Below are 16,895 nucleotides of genomic sequence, written 5' to 3' on the forward strand. Positions count from 1 at the left end.
GTTCGATTCCCAGCTAGAGCACATGTGATTCGGATTCCACGTTAATCAGTAGGTCCATGTCTCACCTGAACGGAACGTTAAACTCAAAATCAACTCAACATTTAAGCCTAAATTCGGGCTAGACAACCCTAGTACCCCTCGCGGAGGTGAGTGTAAAAAGCGAAAATGACCGATATTAGTGTCGAATCCATAATTCTTGGGGTCCCTGAGATGATTGGTGACAATCTCGATGGCATTTAAGCCCAAATTTAGGCAAAATGGGACACCACAGGTGGCCTGGGAATTGACAGGAGAAACGCCGAAACCATTCCTTATCGTTTCTTTATCTTCAAAGGAGCAAGGCCAAAGGAGGTGTATGTTTTATTCATTTCATTCAGCGTTGCCTCGGAATTGACAAAGGCATCACTCTTCGTTATTATGCACATCGAAAAGGATGGCTAGGTAGGAAGTTTTTACGGCCGGTATCGAGTTATATTGAAAAGCACTCCCTAACTTGTGCAAGGTGGTCCCTACAAGCAAGTATTGAATCCGGCAGGGAAAGCAGGAGTGCCCGCTTAGCAGCGGGATTGTAAGAATCAGGAACATTAGCGAAAGTGCGTACGCATATAAAATGTGATTTATTTGTTTCATAATTTCCTAATATGAGTGTTTGTTAGAATTCTGGATTTAGATTTCTAGGCTTTCGTCATTTATTGCCATTTAGTCCGTCATATATGATGGAAGACGTACCTCTGCGATTGCACTATCCGGGGAAAGGGAAGGAAAACAGGAGTTGAAAAGAAAGGAAACGGCCTGGAACCTGTATATTAGGTACCACCCTGACATTTGCCTGGTGTGAATGAGGAAAACTTCATTCATTATTGCTGGCTTGTAAAAGCTTTTTACACATTTTCGATCGAGTGATGAGTGTTTGTTCTCATGGTTGAAAGTAGAACCACTGCGTAAGAATTTCAACTGTAGTCGGCAATGTAAAATTAACACGTAAATTGTTGTGGTAAATTTAGAAAGACATGCTCACTATGATGTGCTCCACTTGTTTCGCATAAACAGATTAAAAAAAAAAAAAAGTAGAATACCCCAGTGTTATTAATCTTCTCCGAAAATTTTGTACTCAAGAAACAATACAAATACACATAAACAGATAATTTATAAACTAATAAAGTTCGACAAAGCATAATTCTTCTAACTATATACATCGGTTACTAGTTCTAGTAGAACACGTTTAGGCACATCATTCGAAATAATTTTTGAAAAATTATATTTCTTGGATACATGGTATTATCCCGCTTAATATATATAAAAATCAATGGGACCACTAGAAGGAAGTGCTGAAAAAACAATTCTTTTACGACTTGCAAAAACATTGTGTCCGGGTGTATGGCATAAAAACAACAGTACAAAAATACGAACCAACAGGTGCTGCATAGGTTGCCATTGGAAACCACGAATGCTATCTTGAGTGGACAGGCGAAATTTGTGGGTATACGCATAACGAGGGTAGTGGAAGCACATGGTTTTTCGCAATGATACGAGTTCTAAGAGCACTTGATTTCACAGTAGTAACACTACATGAGTAAATCCAAACAGCGTTCGTGCCGGAAAGTAAGTGAAGTATTTTCAGGCAGAAAATGAATACTTTGTCATTTGAGAAAATTCATTGTCATTACGTTAGAAAATGTTTAAGAATAATTCCGCAGTGGACAATCACTCCGAGAGGACGCTACAGTTTAGCGAATAAATACTGCGCCCGGAAATATGCCATAAAAACTAGTGTATAAAAGACACAAACGAACAGGTGCTAGATGGCCACTAAAAAGCACGAATGCTATCTAACCGAGTCAGGACAGGAGAGCAGTACGAGGGTTCGAGTGGCAGCAAAGGGTTGAATCCGTAGGCGCAGGCACGTCAGCGATGATGTTATGCGCGTAAACGATGACGTTGCTGAAACACTAGGTTTACTTTTTCTAATTTCGAATAAACATACTATAAATAATAATTTCTCTATGTACACCTTTGTGCCCTTGGAAAAATTACCTTACACTGCCAACTTTCGACAATGACATTTTGCACCTTAACACGATGATCACATTTGAAAACTTAACTGTTGCTGTTAGGGGCCGCGGTGGCTCAGTGGTAGAGCGATTACCTCTGGTGCTAGGGGTCTCGGGTTCAAACCCTGCTCCCGCCAAGTGAACTTTGTGGTGGACAAATAATGTTTGCGTGGGTTTTCTCGGGGTTCTCCCGTTTCCTCCCACTTTCTTCATTGCACCATTTCATTCATCTCTCATCATCACCGTATGCTTTAGCCTAACCGGCATAACGGTGGGACGTAAAACTCAAAATTTTCATTTTTTTAACTGTTGCTCCATTTCTTTATTTTCAATCCTTCCTACATTCGGCATAATTTTTACTCAATTTCTGCCGCTCTAGAAAAAGTAACAAACCTTTTTTTCTCCACCAACGTAGTGTTATAAAACTTACAATCGAAATGTCACATGCAACTACCATCTTTGAATTTTTGGAAAATAATTTCCTCATCACACCATAATGTTTGACGTCACCATATCTCCACTCAAAATTGTACCAATAACACGCAGCTTCTAACACTTCTTTGATTAGCATGCATTTCATGAAAAATAATTTCACGTCTTCCGTAAATTTTACGTATTTCTCTTATTTCTGGACCCACTCTCCGGCACCTTACCCCATAATATACAGCTTTTGTACACCGTGGAGAAATACTCAGCAAGTAGAAAATAGTATCTCTCTCTCTCTCTCTCTCTCTATGGCCTATGGAACCCGGAGGTTCAATGCCGCGTTCACAAAAGCTCTCCACTGACTTCTATCCTTAGCTAACTGCATCCAGTTTCTACTTGGTATTTCAATCTCTGCGAGATCAATCTTAATATTGTCCTCCCATCTGCGCCTAGGTCTTCCTAATGGTCGTTTTCCGATTGGTCTTCCAGTCAAGACTTTGAAAGCATTTCTACTTTCTTCCATTCTAGCTACATGACCCGCCCACCTAAGCCTCCTAGACTTGACGACCCTAACAATGTTGGGTGAACCATATAAATTATGTAGTTCCTCGTTATGAAGTTTCCGCCATTCCCCATTCCTGTTCCTCTTGGGTCCGAATATTAGAAAATAGTATCTAATACAGTTATGCACTCACTTATTTTAGCTGTCATCAAGAAATTGTAGCACACGAGTAAACGCGAGTAACCTTACACTTGTAAACCTATAGCTCTTTCTAGATAAGAAGCCACATGAGACATGGGCAATGGTACGCGATAACTTTCGTAGCGTTTCCGGATTGCGGACTCCCCTATTCCTTGCTGCTGTTTGTGCATCTAGTGTTATTGCAAGTGAATTTTGACAGCCTTATCTATAATGTTAAAAATTATATTCCAATATAATTTAGAATATTCACAGTACATACTGAAAATATAATTTACTCCACTAGAACTGCTAAAAGCATGTCGTCTACTTCATCCTGTCATGAAAATCAACTTTTTTAAAAAAAAACAAAATTCATTTTCGTTGTCTGAATCAGTCTTAAACCATGACGTTCCAAATTTTGTTATTCACAATTTCTTTAAATATTTCATTGTTAAGTTTTCTAGATGCTATGCAAAAGATCATGAACAGTATTCTTATCACGTGATTAGCTTCTCTAAGTTTTAGAGAGGCCTACGCTTCTGAGGACTTAATTGTTTCAGCATAGATGCATGACAAGAACTGATATTTACTTTTTAAACACATTCTTTATACCTGACGGTCACACGCAACAGGAACATTATTCACTACAAAAGAACTAATTGAAGAGTAAAGGTAAGATGTTCTGCAGTATTTACAACATTCGCAGCATTGCGAAAAGTCAGTAGCGTATATCGCCTGCCGCAAATTGACAATACTGGGCAACTGCGACTGGAGAAAGCAGAAAGCCCGCTCGACGCCATGTAACCTGTCATTTGAAACGCGAAGCGCTGTAGGGAAGGTTTTACTTTGGTCATCTCATTCAGTGAATCGATTCGTAAGGAACTGGATCCTTGAAGCAACTCCTTAAATATCATTACGAACCAGTTCCTTACAAATCGAATCCGATAGGAATCATCGTGATTCAGACTGTAATGATTCTACATTTATTTGAGACACTGCCAGATACAAATGCTGAAAGATTCAGAACCTTTTCCATCGTAACACAGTTCTAACTTTATCAAATTTTAAAATATGTAATGTATACAATAACAGAAAAAACGACCACAAGAACCACAATGTAGTATTTCTTGTCTGTTATAAAGGGCAGACAGCAGACAAGAAAAAAACAGAAGCAAATTATCAAGGCCAGAAACCCAAAGTAGAAAAAAACACACGCACGCAAAAAAAAAAAAAAAAAAAAGAAGCACATATTAAGAGTATACACATGAGGGGGCGAGTCCCCTAACCAGCCGCAACAAAAAGTTCCAAAACACAGAATCGAATAAAATGAACGAAATGACGAAAGTAAAAACTTGCCGAGCTGAAAATTACATCCCCATTACCTCGCACTTAATTCTGCTGCAAGTAGAAACTCGCTGGTAGATCAAGTTTAGGCATACCACTCGAAATTGAATTTTAAAAAATTGGAATATTCTTCTTATTGTTTTACGTAAGGTTTACACTAGGCAATAACGTTACCCTACTTAACACAGATGAACTTCAAGGGGGCCACCGTAAGTAATTGTTGAAAAATTACAATTCTTTTACGATTTGTTGTATAAATTCTGTGCGCAGATCTGTTGCATAGGAACTACAGTGCAAAAAGCTCAAATCAACTTGTGTTAGGCGGCCACTAAAAATAGGCTTGCTATACAACCGATTCAGGGTAGGTTGAAGCTAATAGGAAAGTGCAGTAGCGCGTCCAAAGTGAGCAGGTGCGTCAGCGATGGTATTTATACTCGTAGCCGAGGTAGTGAAATTACGTGGGTTTTGCAAAATGACGTAAATCCCAAATACCGTTACATTCGTAAACATAAAATACAGTTATAGGACACTCCAGAAATTCTCTGGTGAAGGAAAATAGGGATGGCACTAAGTATTTCCACCAAACCTCCGGAGCCAGTACTGTGATTTATAGTGAGAGAATGTAAACGATCTCTAGTATGCGTATACTTACCGTCGCTGTCGCGCCTGTTCCCTATGAACGCAACTCCATGCTATCGCTCGGCGGCCCCTCACTGTACTCCTGCCCTGACTCGGTTAGATAGCATTCCTACTTTTCAGTAGCCTCCCAGCACAAGTCGGTTCGTGTCTCAACGCACTGTAGTTTTATACCATACATTCGCACTGCACTTATTGAATGACTACGTCATAGTTAGAAATAATTAATCGTAATCACTACCAAGTGAGCCAGAGTCACTACGAAGAGATTTGGAGGAGATACTAAATAATACCCGAAAATGTACCTAATAGTCATCTTTCATATTCACTTACTTATTTTAACCGTGTTAAACCATTTGTAATAATTTTCCACCAGCAATCCTGCACTCAGAAACTTGAAGGTGCTGGTGTAGTTTTGGCGCACCACCTTTTGCAAGATTTACAGGTAAAATTGAATACTGTGTATGGAAAGACATATTTATAAGGAAGACATTTCAGCAGGCGACAGAATTTTTTAGAAATACATCTGTATTTTAGGCTTACAAGTGTAGGGTTACTAGTGTAAAACCATTGCATGTGCATTTAGACGGACAAAATAAGTGAGTTCATAAGATGACTCTATTATATGTTATTTTCTACCGGCGGCGTATTTCTGCACAGTGCACAGAAGCTGTATTTTATGTTTACCAGTGGAGCGTTACTAGTGTGAAACCATGACAAATGCTATCGAAACCCGTATCTTTGCCGAAGCCCATTTATTTTCACTATCCTCGCTTACGCGCATAACCACCAGCTCGCCCTGCCCTGACTCGATTAGATAGCATTCGTGCTTTTCGGTGGCCACCTGGCACAGGTTGGTTTGTCTTTCCATTGTAATTTTTAAGCCAAACTTGCGGAAGCCGTATTTATAAGTAAAGCGAAAGGAACTGCAATTTCTCAACCATTAATTCTGGTGGCCCCTTTAATTTTATCTATGCCAAAGTGAGATATTTTCATGTCGCCTAGCGCAATTCTTTTAGGAGACAATACGAAGGAATGTAGTGAAAGAATTTTCATTAATTATTTCCCGTGGTACGCTAAAAGTAAATCTGCACGAACTTGAAATACAGCTGCATTAGTTACTGCTTAATTATGCCGTCTACCGAAATGTTTTCCTTATAAATACGTCTTTTCATAGAGTACTGAATTGTATACGTAACGTTTGCAAAATGTGGTGTCCCTAAACTTATCTAGTACCGTAATTTGTTCCATGTAAGCATGTCTTTCCATGAAGAGTATTGAATTTTGTAATTTTGCGAAGTGTGGTGTCCGTAAACTTGTCCATCACCTACTAGTCTAATACTGTATGCACATGTCTTCCCTATCCATTTCTTATAATCACAAAAATGCGATAAGCATGTACAACCGCAATTTATGGAGTTATTTGATGTTACACGAATATTCACACAACTACATCACCAAAAATATTACAAATACTGCAACGATAAACGTGAATCCAACTTTAAAATATGACATTTTGCAAATATTTTTGTACACGGAAAAAGTTAGCCAAAATACTTTCAGCAAATGGATCAGAAAATCCTTACTTTCACTACCATAACAAATTTACCTAATAACAATAAAAAGCAAAATATTCAAGCAATAAATTTGTCGTCTGTACTGCATCTTCGTTACAGTACATCCAAAGTATATAAAATAACCTTCACTCACCTGCACTAGCTTTTCGTTTTTTTTTTTTTCTTTTCTTATTTGTTTCATTTTTACTATGTACTCTTAATAACAGCAAAAACATTCAATAGACGTATCTAATCCTGTTCAGCGAAATATATTTGTAATTATGTATTTTCTTCCTTCTAACAATACGATTCCTTTAATATATACACACATTAAGTGTAAAACCCCATAAATGAAAAGATGCATTTCTCCCTATCAGGGAAAATTCAATATATCAACATAGAGTTGCAAGAAACTGACTGTTTATGTTAATAAGATTTCCTAGATGGCAGGCAAAAATGTGCAGCTTAGTTACGGCAATTACTCCTCACTAAAATGTGATCGAGGGAAAAACAAACTTTTAAATATTAGATATTTTAACAGTTTATTTAGTCGTTCTCTTATTTTTGAACGCAATTAAATAGAAAAGTTAGTTGCAGTTGATATAACTCCTACAAATGAGGGTGACTTTTATGACAGGAAGTTTTATAGCTTCGTCAATGAACTTTCACTGCAAGGATAACACGTGTTTCTTTAGACACTTTGTTTTCATCGAGATTTAAATATATTTATTTTGTATTAAAACTCTCGTTTTTAACTGCTTCTGAAAGTAATAGTGTAACCAATAAAGTATATTAAAAAAAAACTTATTTCATGAACGCAGAAAGACCAAATTTTGTTAGATGATATTAACGAAACAACATTTGGGAAATATAAAACAGCCACGCCCGACGAAACCAAATCATATATCACAGTGTTATTTAGATAACTAATACCATAATGGTATTGTTTTATGAAATTCTATTGGAAACTATACCACCATCTAATCATGATGCAACGATTTTCCCCAACTTATCCCAAGTGATGTTTTTTTTTTTTTTCTTTCGAAGTAAACTAATGATCCTATTCAAATTTATGGTTAGATACAGTGGCATAACTAACTATCCCGCAATGAGGGGAGGCCCAGAACCAAAAGGGACCCACTTAACTTTCGAAGATTAATTTTATGTTAGGATGTTAAAATCAGGGGCGGATCCAGGACCGACTTCTGGGGGGGGGGAGGCGATGGGTTGTCATACTACTACTTTTAAGGGCTCCAACCTTTGAGATGAGTTATATATATATATATATATATATATATATATATATATATATATATATATATATAATAAGAAGGTTTCCTCTTCTGGGGGGGCGATCGGCCCGATCGCCCCCCTGGATCCGCCCCTGGTTAAAATAATGTAATGTTTTTCTTTTTAAAAAATGGGTTGCAACTACATATCTTTTGCCTGTGACGACGGCAACATCTGAGCGATTATTCAGTAAAATAAAAGCCAACACAACATATACCGACCAGTCAATACATTATGATCACACAACCTTTTCAGGACCGACAGGGATTTCAAGAAAATCGTAGACATTTACGTTGGCGGCTCTAGTACCCCTTCTAATTATCACAGGGACATAAACGATATATCGTTGTAAAGCTTATGGAACACAGCTTATGAAAGTTTTGTGTCCTCGAGATAAGTTTTGTGTCCTCTGTACCCAATCCGTAAAAGAAGAAGAAGATAAAAAAAGTTTTTTCAAAGTTTGTGGGACTATGGACACAATGTTATTTGTCGTACACAAGAAAAACTCTTCCGACATATACGCCAGATATTGGTGACCATTATACAAAAAATGTGAGCGTTACTGCAATGACAATGGAGAAAAAATTCGGAATATCGTACATATGTGAATCATCCAGTACATTTTCGATTACGGATAGCCATTTCCGGAAAAAGAGCTTTCCAGTTTCCGGAAATCACAATTTCCGTTTTTCCGGAAAATTTTCCGTCTTCCATTTTCCCGGAAGGTTTTCCGTCTTTCCTTTCTAATTTTCCAGTTTCCGGAAGAATTATATTCCGTTTTCCCTGAAAATGTGGTCATCCCTAGTCTGTAAGAAGTTTAACCTTTTTAAGAGTTCAGGTATACCATGGCGTACTATCGTCTTTGACCGCTTATTTAGGTTCTATAGCAGGTATTTAAGCCGGGATTTTTAAAAAAATTTTTCAAGTCAAGGATGGACCAAAGAACACCGCAGATGCGTTTTGGAACCGGATGGTCAACTTGGCTTCGCCAAGTGGGGCGAAGGAGCGTGACTTTTTTCTTAAGGCAAATTTCAAAACTTTTTCAGGCCTTTAGTTTTCAGGATATCAGATTGAAACTTTGCATAAGGATTGTGTGTACCTTTGGGTATTTATCAATTTTTTTTAGATCCCTACGTGAAAGCGGGGCCGGGCCCGAGGGGCGCAAGTGTTACCAAGGGATTTTTTTTTTTTTCAGAAAAATTCCGTTTATTCCGGTTAAGGTTTATGATACGGACACGTGGTACCGTTGGTAAGTATGCTCTATCGTGAGAAAAACGAGGTATGAACCATGATCCTACGATAAATAGTAAGGAAGCAGTAGCTGTTTGAGTGAAAGTCGAAAATTTACCTCAGAAAGTGGAAATCCTTAAAGGGTTAAACGTCTTGCAATCTGACGACTTAGTTACATTTCTATTTGATAATTCATTGCTAAGAGCTCTTCTTTGTTCTATCAGTCTCTCAAGCATTCCATGTATGCTAATCCACGAAGTTTTAAGAGCTCCTCCGTGGCTAAGCGGTTAGCGTACGTGCCTTTGGCGTGGGAGACCCGGGTTCGATTCCCGGCGGGAGCTCATGTGGTTCGGATTCCACGTTAATCAGTAGGTCCACGTCTCATATAGCCTCGCTGCTGAAAGGGACGCTAAACTAAAATCAACTCAACCACCGAGTTTTAACTTGCTGTATAAGGGAATGTACTGCCAATCCTAATAACCTTTATTGTTTTTCCAGTTCTGACGTTGCCAAAGTACTATGTTTAAAGTGGGAAACAATCCGACATGAATAGCTGGCGCTAGTTTCAAGTAGTGCTACACACTATTGTATTTATAGTCAATAGTACCGGTATTTGGAATTCGTGACGCTTATAGTTGCAAGATGGTAACACTAGAGTACAGTGTAAAATTGAATTACATCAGTAGAATTGAATTTATCTTACGGGTTAAAAAGTCTATGGCACAGGTCGGGTGTAACTGAGTAACAAACTTACAAAAAAAAAAAAAAAAAAAAAAAAAAAAAAAAAAAAAAAAAAAACAGTCGGGACGGTAGGGCGCTCGAATCGAACATCAGTCTTCTGAATGTTAATCCGATGTTCTAACGCCTGAGCGCATTTGGAATCCATAGAGTACTCCCGCCCATGAAATGATACAAGACTACTGTGTATGGATTCTATAGAATCTAGGGCGCCGATTTCTCTGTAACTTTGGGGATCCATTCAGATGCAGAAGGCATATATGAGGGTTTTAAGACAAATTGAAATCAAATTGTGCAAAATATTGCATATTTATAAATACAATGCGGGTCCACATGAACTTTGAGGGAACTGCCCCCAGGATCTGTGACCTTGACAGATCACCGTGATCGTGATAAGCAATGAAGAAATGGTTGGAATATAAACATACCAGTTGTACTAATAACACACTGCCAGCTCTCTTTACTGCCAGGGGTCTGCCCTCAGGCACACGCATAATCGGGGATTCCCCGAAACACACGCATGATCGAAATTTCCTTGTGCAAACGAATGATCCGCAAGTCCTCACGTAAACAAAAAAAAAAAAAAAAAAAAAAAAAATACGTGATTAAAGAAGTGTACAAACAGATGTAGCAGGAAGGAATGTTTCGTCGCTGATTTACTCGACCTTTTCTCTCCTATCCACTGTTAAGCACTGGCGGATTGAACCAAACGTCTTGGGGGGCTCTTTGTTGTGGAGTGGAATATGTTCCCATAAATTACCCCCTCCAGAAAAAAAGAAATATAAAACGGATTCAGGAAAAGAGGGTAAAAGATATAATTGCTACGGAATTTTCACCACAATGCCCCCTCCCCTAAAACGATATTCTGTCTACAGGCCTGGTCGTGGCTATGCTTTACTAAATATTTCGCTAGAAAAATATCGGGTTAAACATTTCTTAGAACGCTCATAATGTTTCTGTATTTTAGTAAAATGAGTTAGACAAAAGGACAAAAGAACTTACGACAAGTTGCAACGCAAAACGCGCTTTTTGGTGAATACCACACAAGGCGTATCTGTCGATATTATATTGTCGCGATCTACGACAATGTTCCTGTGACATTCAAAAGTGCTAGTCCTCCTACTTTCTCGATTCCACCATTTCATTCATTGCTCATCAGCACCGTCTCCTTTAGCCTAGCCCGCATAACCATGGGACGTAAAACTCAAAAATTTCATTTTCATTTTTTCAATTCAGCCGCTTTTCGCCAGAACGAGATCGCAACCACGTTTTCAGTCGGTGCAATGTGGATTAAGATCGTTCTGCACTGGCCACACTCGAATGCAGGGTTACAAGTATTCACAGCGGTTTTCGAATAGTCACGCGAAGATCTTCGTCAATGGTGGCCAAGGCTCCCAACGCAGTCCGTGATAGAGTTTCACCTTCCTCTTTAATTCTCTTCCATTTAGAAGTACAGATTGCAAATTCAGAACTAAGGAGGGACAACAGCATTTTTTCTTCAGTTCCGATAGTTTTGTAAAGTCCGATAGTTTTAGAACACGGAGGTGTTGCTCAGAGTTTTGTCAGTTGCACGTGTTGGCAATAGAATGTTGAGTCCGTATACGTTTAAAACTTCCGGCGCAAGACGAATTTTGAGGTCTTCTACGACCGACTCTATCAACGGAATGTAGACAGTTCTTCAGTAGTAAGATGTCGTGTCATCTGCCCTGAAGTGAGCACGATGTGTTTGTCTTTGGGTGAGATGATGAGTTCGAATCTGCACTTTGACATTGGCAACCACTCTGGATATTGCTTCGAAAATTGCCTTGAATTCTTCTTTGCTGTTTGAACGCTTCTTGTTTAATGCTACGATAGTGTCCTGAATGACATCTGACGCTGCGTTCATGTCTAAATCCGTCTTCGGCAAAAGTCGATAAAGGAGAGAGTTATCGTAAGAACATCCTGAAGACAAGTAATAGTTACGATAAACTCGCTGTCGTGCATGGCAGAAGAAAGTGCCCGTGCTTTGCCTGCATCTAACTTGGATCACTTGGAACACACTGTAGGGCCTCACTTTTTTTTTTTTTAATTTCAAGTGAAATTGTAACACCATGTCGTTCCGTTCAACCCATCTCGTTTCACAAAATGTCTCCAATTGGCCACCAAGCGTAAGGTTAAGGACAGCAATACGTTTTGACGATGCGGTGGAAAACACAATGATCTCTTTCATCGTTTTCAGACATTTCCTCACGCACTGTACTGACGATGACCTGAAGATGGACAAGTTGAGGCTGTGACTACAATATGAACAGTGCAGCGCGTTTGAAGCCTCCTTCTGGATCTCCTGCACCGCCCAGCGACTTTGAGAGGTCATAAAGGCGCAACCATCTGTACCAATACCAACGTAGTTTTTCGGATCGAGTGAGAAGACTCGTAGCAAAGATAGAACAATTTCTCCAATTTTCCCTCCAGTCAGTGAGAGTTCGGGCGGTTCTGCGTTTTCGGATTCCGAGCTCGAACCAATGTCCTCACGTTTCAGCTCTGCTGATCGAGGATCAATGAAACTGAAGCAGTCTTCTCTTATTTCTTATTTCACCCATGTGTTCGTACCTTAGAATCAAAGACAGCTGAGATGTGTGTGAAACGTCCGTAGTCTCATCAAACATAATAGAATAAACCTGACCCTCCCGCACTCGATTGACAATATTATAGACGTGATTTCTCATCCACAACCCACAATGAGGGCATTTTGTGTGGTTTTATTGGCAAAAATTGTCCTTTTCGATGCTTTCTTCCAGTGATTCTTTAAGACATCGTTACCACAAGTCATTCTAAATTTGCCCAATTCTCGAAAATTGCCCTCGTTGAACTTAGTTTCTACATCGTCACCATCTGAGGTTCAATTATCCGCACAAGCATCTTCCCTGTGGCCTTGAAAAGCAATGCCTTGCCTTCCAAGGAATATCACATTCTACAACATTAATTTCAGTTTGTCGCGATTTAGGATTGCTTGTCTTCCTGACGAGTTGATTTGATTCTCGACTGGTTTCACTGGTTCCCAGTAGTTTATCAGAAACTTTTTTCCGACCTCAACAGCGTTAATGTACTATTATGCCTTGTTGTGAGTTTCTAAAATACCGTAGAAAGTAGCGAATTTCTTCAAAGGTTTAGTCACAAGAGTTTGGAGAGGCATGTTTATTCGATAGCCTGCAACCAAACCCGTTGCGAAAAATGAGCAATATTTACCAAAAAAAAAAAAAAAAAAAATTTAAAAAAATAAAGACCCCTCTCATGGGAAAGAACCAGCCATGGATAGTTTTTCTGATGTTATGGCCTCAAGTAAAAGCGTCCTTCTTCCTGAAATTTATCTGATATTATGACTCGAGTTATCGTTAGCGTAAACGCGGCATGCTGGACAGACACAATTTTTAAATAGAATTTAAAGAATTAACTCTCTTTTGAAATAACGCAAGAACGATCCCAAACTTTCGTTCGTGTGGCGGTAAGCTATAAGCAACAGTGTGTGTAATTTTAATATTTTGGAGAGCTCTTCGGGGGGGGGGGGGAGATCGCGCTTTCGCCCCCCCCCCCTTTAATCAGCCCCTGCTGTTAAGTTTGAGTTGCGTTTCTGTAGCACTAGATGGTGAAGAGCATTGCCTCATTTACTTGTTTTCGCCTAGCATTTTTCGTTATTTTTCATAATGTAAGACGACCAATGTCACTATTCTAAGTGAACATTTTAATTTTCCAGAAAATTTTTCGTCTTCTGTTTTTCCGGAAAATTTTCTGTCTTCCGTTTTCCGGAAAATTTTTCGTCTTCCGTTTTTCCGAAAAAATTTCCGTCTTCCGTTTTCAATTTTCCGGTTTCCGGAAAAATATTTTCCGTTTTTCCGGAAAATGTAGCCATCCCTATTTTCGATGGAATGTCGTGTAGCCTGACGTTGGCAGCCCTAGCAACGACTGTCACACACACAGACAAAGGATATATCCAAAGGATATCCTTTGTCTGTGTTGGAAGATGACCCAAAGCCAGGCAGAACGAAAAACAAAAATCGCGATATGTTGGTGAAACAAGTGCGTGAAATGATCGCCCACGATGCGAATTTGACTGTGAGATGGATGTTGGACGACGAAAGATAAGATTCACGAAATTTTGACAAAGGATTTAAAGAAACGGAAAGTCTGTGCTCGATTTGTTCTGCACACTTTAACTGAAGACTAAAAAATTACTCGCGTTGAACATTGCAAGGACCTGATTAAACCAGCCAGATGTAACACAACATTCCTGGAATCGATTCTAACTGGTGATGAGACTATTTCCTATTCCTAAAATTAAAATTGGCCATGAAATGAACATTTTATGGCAATGTTGCCCGCACCCAGTCTGACGTGACGAGAGTTATCGAGGCGATTTCGAAAAAGGACATTAACAAATCTATGCTAGCATTGGTTGAACGTGCCCAGCGGTGTATTGATGCGGAAGGGATTACTTTGAACAAAAAGAACGATTCTACAGTTGGTAAAATACCTAACTCGTTTTGTTTAGTGGTGGACAAACACCGTGCTCGTGGGTTTTCTCGGGGTTCTCCCGTTTCCTCTCACTTTCTTCATTCCACCATTTCACTCATTTCTCATTATCACCGTCTCCTTTAGCCTAACCGGCATAAACGTGGGACGTTAAACTTAAAGATTTCATTTCATTTCGTTTTGTTAATTTCAAAAGTTTCGTTATTTTCCCGACATACTGTGTACTATCTTCTCTCCTATCATTGCTCAAAAGTTAAAAAAAAAAAAAAAAAAAAAAAAACAGGTGTTTATACTTATTGGTATAGTGTATATTCTGGTACTTTAGTTGTAAAATATTTAATCTTTTGTTTCCCATTCGCGGCGCTCTAATACATTTTTTAGCCAATACATCTCCCAGTTCAAATGCGAAACAATTTCTCCATTTGTTTCAGTTTTTTCTCAATGTGTGCGCACCGAGCTTTAGAAATGCATCTCAGAGCTTTTCAGAATTGACACTAGAGGTGAATGTTTCCGTTCTTTTAAAAAAGAAAAGCCATCCCTGAAAAAATAACATTAATTTACTGCAGTATATGTGAAGTTAATAAAGTAATAATTATCTTGCTAGTACACGCTAAGATTAGAGCAGTATCAACCCTTGTTAGATCATATTAGAAATTGGTAGCGGGATTCTCAACTGAAATCAATGTAGAAGTCAGCTTACAGTTTAGGTCAACGAGGAGACCTCACCACTAACTCTTCTTTCCAAATGAACGTTTTTATTTTTGAAGACACAAATAGGTATTTTAAGCCTACGTATCCGATAATCCTTAGAGCTCTCTCTCTTGAGTAAACGGTGACCCGGGTTCGAAAAAATGAAATATTTCAGTTTAACGTCCTTAGATTATGCCCATTGGGCTAAGGGAGAATGATGATTAAGGAAAGAGGGCGCGTTGGCTCAGTGGTGAGCGTTCACCTCCGGTGCTTGGGGTCCCTGTTCGATCACAGTTTCGCGCCGTGTGAACTTTGTGGTGGACAAACACCATGCTCGTGGGTTTTCTCGGAGTTCTCCCGTTTCCTCCTACTTTCTTCATTCCACCATTTCATTCATTTCTCATCATCACCGTCTCCTTTAGTCTAACCGGCATAACCGTGGGACGCAAAACTCAAAAGATTTCATTTCATTTTTGACTAAGGAAAGTAAATGATGATGAAAGAATTGGCGGAATGAGAAAGTGGGAGGAAACGGGAGTATCTCGAGTAATCTACGGACATGATATTATCCATCACAAACTTACTTGGCCGGGTATCGAACAAAGGATCTCACCCGCCAAAGGTAAGCGCTTTTCCACTGAGCGCTCTTGACCCTCTAGACCGGTCCCGGTGGTAGCTCATATTATTCGGTTTACACGTCACGGGCAAGTAAGTTTGTGGTGGACAACATCGTGTCCGTGGGTTTTCTCAGGGTACTTCTGTTTCCTCCATTTTCTCATTCCACCAATTATTCTATCATCATTCACTTCTTTTAATCATCGTCTTCCCTTAGCAAAGATGGAGTGGGTCACTGGGCCGTGGGTCAACAGGACGTAACCCACTCTGATAAACCCACTACAACCCACCGGCACACTCTGCTCAGTGTATTGTAGACAGCATCTTCTAAACACTGGTGAATTTGTTTACGTTTTAATTTGAAGACATCCATTTTTCTTTCTTTTTCATTTGTTTCTATATACGTGAGATGATTACACCTAAGTGAAAAAAAAAAAGAACTTGAGGCATCTTTGAATATTGATATTTGGAATCGTAATAATAGCAATAGGATTCACTACTTGGCTTTATAGACACAGTCGAATTTCACACTTTTTTTTTTTTTCATTTACGTTGGCCTACTTTACCTTCATTTGAAACTTTCAAATTTCATTCTATTTTCCACTGAAAGGTATCTGCATATCAACAAGGAAATAATTATATATGATAATTAAGTAGAAATTAATCGTAATATAGTCCATGACAAACATTAATGCAAGGATGATTAATGCAAGTGAGTGTTGATGGAAGAATTGGTCTAATGATGATGTAGGAGAGGAGGGAGTATCCGAGAAAAATCACGGACATGATGTTGTCCAGCACAAACGTATTTGGACGGGATCGAACCAAGGACTCCAAGCATGAAAGTTAAGCACTCTACTACGGAGCTAAAGTGGCCCCATGACAAATAGGAAGAAAGAGGACGTTTCTAAATTTTATTCGGCACATCTCTTAATGGCATATGAAAACATATAGGGGGCCGCGGTGGCTCATTGGTAGAGCGGTCACCTCTGGTTCCTGGGCTGGAGCCTTACTCCCGCCAAGCCAACTTTGTGGTGGACAAACACCGTGTGCGTGGGGTTCTCCCGTTTCCTTCCACTTTCTTCATTCCACTATTTCATTTATTACACACCATCACCGTCTCCTTTAGCC

The 16,895-nt window shown here is 39.2% G+C and overlaps 1 long non-coding RNA gene across 1 annotated transcript in view; it reads right to left on the reverse strand.

The window, feature by feature from the left end:
* The window catches only part of LOC145688282 (uncharacterized), a 62,136-nt gene extending 54,979 nt beyond the window's left edge, over positions 1-7,157 (reverse strand). The window contains exon 1 of the long non-coding RNA XR_014131867.1: positions 6,850-7,157. This is a non-coding gene — a long non-coding RNA (uncharacterized LOC145688282). The remainder of the gene's footprint in view (positions 1-6,849) is intronic.
* Between the last annotated feature and the right edge of the window lie 9,738 nt (positions 7,158-16,895).

This window comes from Thermobia domestica, chromosome 6 (genome assembly GCF_964235325.1).
Source record: "Thermobia domestica chromosome 6, izTheDome1.hap1.1, whole genome shotgun sequence".
Taxonomy (NCBI): Eukaryota; Metazoa; Arthropoda; class Insecta; order Zygentoma; family Lepismatidae; genus Thermobia; species Thermobia domestica.